The sequence below is a fragment of the Megascapheus bottae genome, chromosome X (assembly GCF_031878675.1).
Source record: "Megascapheus bottae isolate mThoBot1 chromosome X, mThoBot2.hap1, whole genome shotgun sequence".
NCBI lineage: Eukaryota > Metazoa > Chordata > Mammalia > Rodentia > Geomyidae > Megascapheus > Megascapheus bottae.
In genome coordinates this window covers 61,821,029-61,826,847 of record NC_143547.1, presented here as the reverse complement: position 1 = coordinate 61,826,847, position 5,819 = coordinate 61,821,029, and positions in this window count along the sequence as shown.

Below are 5,819 nucleotides of genomic sequence, written 5' to 3'. Positions count from 1 at the left end.
GAAACATTCATCAAGATGCCCGCAATTATAAACTCACATGTTTAGTATATAATTTCAAAAATCCCCATTCTTCCTAACACTATTGCCAAAGGAATAAAATTGATTATCTAAAGATGACCATGTATGCCATATTATATACCACGTTAATCAGATTTGAAGAATGTTTATTAAACAAATAAGCCAGGTTTTAGTCATGCTTCAGTTTTTCTATACAGATTTTCCTGTGTAATTAAAACCCTAATATTATCACATGCTAATTTAAAATTAAATTTTGGACTTAGATCATTTCAGTTTTTTGGCTTGGTAGATGAGCTATTTATGTGCAGAGATAATTTTAGCATGATGAGCAGCACTTTGCTCCTAAGTGCCCATGATAGGGTTTGAGATGTAATTCTGTGGTATAAGCACTTAACTAGCATGAAGCCATTGGGTTTGGTCCCCCAGTACTGTGCAAAAGCCATGATGCTGCTGTATTTGTAGTCTGTATGGCATGCTCCCTGCCCCTGTCCCTTTAAAGGTTAGCTAAATTTTATTACCAGGAAAAAATTTCAGGGCTCAGTTTTGAATATTTGTGGATCCTTGATGCAGGCTAGGATTCTATGTGCAGATTAGCATAGGATGGCGAGGAGTCTGTGGTCTCAAGCCATGTTCAGCACAAAAGCAGTTTTAAGCAGAACACAAGCATACTACATTGTCCCATGCATGACAGTGTATGTAATCTCATCGTTTGGGAATCAATACTTTTTGGAGGTGTTTTTGATAAGAGCTGGAGTCACACCAAAATGCATAGTATGTGAACACCAGTAAAACACAGAACATCCAGTCAGTAATTCCAGTATAGATGCCGTAAAAAAAAAAGCCACTTGCAGCATGGCTTTTTTGCTGGGCAATTGGACATGAGTCACTTGGGCTATTGTGTCTGTAGTCCTCTAGGTTTTAGCCTTGTAGTTGAAGATGAAAGGCAGGAGCCACTGGCACCTGGCTTAAGGCCTTTATTTAAATTAGTTTTGAACTTTTCTAATTCAAAAGTGCTTAAGAGGCAAGATTCGGTTGAAAAGTTGACAATTTCCTAGAGTGACACAAGTCTGGAGAGTGGAAGTATGGACATAGAAATTTGCTGATTTAACTGGTAACCAAAGTGGGTGACATTGTTGAAGTCTACACCTAGTTTGCAGCTGAAGTTAGAAGTGTATAGGCTAGCTTGGAAGCTCCTACATAGAAGAACAATGTAACTTTGGCTCTTCCACAGTCCCTTAAGGTCACTTAACCAAGGACACAAATATTTTTTTGGGTTCTAGGAGACTGCCCCTCCAGGATATCACTGTGTAAGGGCAATGGACTGGAAGGAAAAAAGTAAAAGTAGACGCTGTTGGAAGGTATCCTGTGCCCATGATGGATGAGATAAATAAAGTTTGGGGTTGCTGATTTTTTTTAAAAAAGAGAGAATTCTTTCATCAGACATTAATTGAAATATCATCATGTCTAAAAATTATTTTCCTTTTGGTGAGTTATAAAATTAAATCACATAGGAAATTAGAAATGATAATATTCATTGTTTAGGATCTTATAGTAACTCCTTGGGGCTTAAATTTAAAAATATAAATACAATTCATTTATGTGTACTTCCGAAAGTCAAGCTGCACAATTAAGCAGCTGTTGGTAATCTTTAATATGCAATTATTTTGGCTTATGTGTTTTGAAATTTAATATTCTAAATTGTAGTTAGGACCTTTTTAGAAGTATGGAATTTCATTAAGCTATATAATTTAACAAAAACTTACTGGTATCTACTTTGCTATTTTTGGTTGCTATTTAATATTGTCTCTGATTTGGGGTTTACTTAAAATACGTATACTTATTTTCTCACATTTTAGATTAAGATATGATTTTAGAAGCATAGTTAATAACATCCAAACTAGGATTTTTGTACACTATAATATATACAGAAGTTAATATATAGACAGCCTGTTTCTTTAACCCCTTGCTTTTATTTATATTTTTTAGTTAATTTGAATACAGAATATGGGTCAAGTGCCTTGTTCTTGTGAGTACCCCAGTTTTAACAAATGATGAATAATAAAAATGATGCTAGAAATAACAAATGATGATTTGAAAATATGTAAACAAAGTAATCTAGGTTCAGAGTCAGAACCTAGTATTTAATAGTTATGTGACTACAGAAAATTATTCAGCCTTCCTATATCATTTTTATATGTAAAACAAGTTTTGGTGCATATGTTTTGCTTAACTCAAGGGTTTTTATGAAAAGTTCACATGAAAATAAGAAATGCTACTTAATACACCAACTAACACATAAGGCATACTAAAAATTTTCTAAAGCTTTGAAAAGAATTAAATCAACATTTGTCAATATTTTAATGCTTAAGTGTTTGCCTTGCATTGTACAAGTTACAAATTGTCTGTAAAGAAGTTGAGAGGTAGGGCCAGGTGTTTGGTCTAATGGTAGAGTGATGCCTCGCATGCACAAAGACCCGGGTTCGATATCTCGGTACCACATACATAGAAAAAAGCCGGAAGTGGTGCTGAGGCTCAAGTGGTAGAGCTCTAGCCTTGAGAAAGTCCAAGGACAGTGCTCAGGCCCTGAGCTCAAGCCCAGGACTCGCAAAAAAAAAGAAGTTGTGAGGTATAGGAAGGGAATATTCATCTATACAGAGAGTAACATGTAATGAAAGAAAATGTAAACCTCTACAGTGAAAGGATTTATCATGCACATTATCTATTTCTGTATTTATCTTTTAACATGACGAATAATATTACAAAGTCATAGTAATAAAAAAACAGCTGGGTACTGGCACAAGAACAGGCCTAAGGACCAACCGAATAGAACTGAAGACCCAGAAATGAAGCCACGGACCTAAGGCAACCTAGTTTTTGAAAAGGGGGCCAAAAAATGGGATGGGAGAAAGACAACCTCTTCAACAAATGGTGTTGGATAAATTAGTGAAACACGTGTACAAAACTAAATTTAGACCCTTATATATCACCCTGAACTAGAATCAATTCCAAATGGATCAAAGATATTGAGGAAAAAACAGATATCCTGAAAATATTACAGGAAGGAATAGGAGAAACACTAGGGCTCCTTGACACATGTAGACACTTTTAAATAAAGATCCAGAAACATAACAAATCATGGAAAGGTTATATAAATGGGACTGCAATAAGCTGCAGAGTGTCTGCATGGTGAGAGACACAGCTAGCAAGTTAAATAGAAATCCCACAGACTGGGAGAAGACCTTCACCAGCCATACAACAGACATTGGCCTCATATAACTACAGCTCAAGAAATTAAATCCCCCCAAAACATTATTTAGCAAGTGGGCTGAAACTTAGAGAATTTTTTGAAGAGGAAATATGAACAGACAATAGATACATAAAGATATGCAACATTGATACTCACTTGACACTATGTTGGCTGAGAACCTTACAACTTGGGAGAGAGGAGATTAGGAAGGGGTAAATGGGAAAAATGAAGGATGAGGTAACAATGTTAAAAACAAGTAATACTCATTATTTGACTTAAGTAACTCTAACACCTGGTAAGTGTAACCCCTTTGCTCATTACCTTTTCAATAAAAATTAAAAGAAAGAGAAATGGTCCTATCAGCCAGGAACTGGTGGCTGATGCCTATAATTCCAACTACCTAGGAGCCTAAGACCTTGAAGATCACTCTTAGAAGAGAACTTGGGTAGGAAAGTCCATGAGACTCATATTTCCAATTAGCTACCAAAATATCAATAACAAAAACAAAAACAACCCAGAAGTTGAGCTGTGGCTCAAGTGGTAAAATGCTAGCTTTGAACTAAAGAGTTCATAGACCAGTATGTAGATCAGTTCATAGATCAGTATATAATATTTTAAGAAAGAAAAACAAAGAAAAATAAAGGAAAAATAGTAGTCCAACAAGAACATAAAAAGCTTTTCTCATTACTGGATGTTGTCTATTGCTCAAGGAGAAGCCTTAGGGATGAGCTAAACTAAATTGGGATTCTACAGCAAGAAAGAGGCCAGAAGGGTTGTTTCCCCCATTATATTTAATACAGAAAACTGCTTATGACAGAAGTTTAACATATGGTACTACATCTACTTCATATAGCTTCCTAATTCTGCCCAATTTGATGTAGCAAAGACATGCTGAGAGCTGTTGACTTGCCAAATGATTAAAACTATTCCTTAAAAATAGGGCTGGGAGTTTGGCCTAGTGGTAGAGTGTTTGCCTAGCATGCACGAAGACCCAGGTTCGATTCCTAGGTAACACATACATAGAAAAAAAGCCGGAAGTGATGCTGTGGCTCAAGTGATAGAGCTCTAGCCTTGAGAAAGCTCAGGTCCTGAGCTCAAGCCTAGGAATGACAAAAAAAATCCTTAAGGATACCTAAAAATCTTAGAAAATAAAAAAAAATTCATGTAAGATTTATACTGTTATGTATTACACCATCCAGAACCTACTAGAACCTAATCAACATATACTAATATGGAGATATGTAAGTAGAGGAGTGTGACAATAAATAAATGGGCCAGAACTAAACCCAGACCCCTTGGAAACTGATTTATGACAAATATAGTAGTTTAATTTAGTGAAAATTACTGAAAAATAATAAACATTGCTGGTTAAAATGCATCCATTTTAAAGGAATGAGATGGACTCAAATCTTATTCAAATAGAAACTCAACACAAAAATGTAGCATTCTGACAATACTGTGTGCCAAAAAAGATATTTGTACATACATTTTGAAATGTCTTAAGATTGTATCCTTTTGAAGTCTCTTCAGTTTGATTAAACACTGAGTGAATCATAAATGAATAATCAAAAGTTAAGAGGAAGTCTTTCAAAAGAATATTTTGGTTTGTGTTTGTTTGCAGAGAACTTTGGGATCTCTATTCCATTTTTTTAATGCAATTGTTAGCTAGCTAGAAAAATGTCTTCGATGAATAACATGATAAAAAAGAAAAGAAAAATTTGACCCTTCTTTCACTATGTGCTTCAAACAATGTAAGCTTTTTGCCAAAGTTCCATGTGATGACACAGTGGTTCCCAAAGTGTCTGTATTAAGAGTTGGATATTGTGTGAGGTGAATAGGTCATGAAGATAGAGACAACTGTTTGTGCTGGTGCCTTAACCTTGAACTTTTTATCCTATAGAACTGTAAAAAATAAATTTCTGTTGTTCTTAAACTACACAGTATGTGGCATTTTGTTTTATCAACCTGAATGAACTAAGACAGCATGTGAGCTTATGAACTTTATCCATAGCTAATAAAAGTAGGTTCAATTACCAACTTGAATGTAGAAGCCACAAACGTTAAGGTCATTCTTCTCATAAAAGAAAACCTTATCAGGTCTCCGAAGTCTCCAAAGTTTCATCTCAGTATTTTATTTTCATTTTGAACTTCTTCCTTTTAGTTTGCATATTGTTATCTGGAAGTATTTGAACACAAATTCTTTACAAAAATGTACCTAAAATTTAACAAGCTTTTTGTTTGTATTATACATTTAATGGTAATGAATTCTGTGATGGCAGTTCTAGGGCTAGCTGAAGACACCAGAACATGTAAGTTTTGCTTGGAAAATATTTCAATTTGTTTAATGACTTTCAGAGTAAACAAAAGTGCTGTTCTTAAGATGAGCCCATGAATTATAGAGCATTACACATAAGATCAGTATCTTTACAAGTATTATTTATTTATCACTCAGTACCAGTTAACCACATATTAATTAATAGGCAACTGAGGAAGTAACATGAATTAGCAAAATTTAATGATTTTACTATATTTCAGTCTTATATTTTATTTCTCT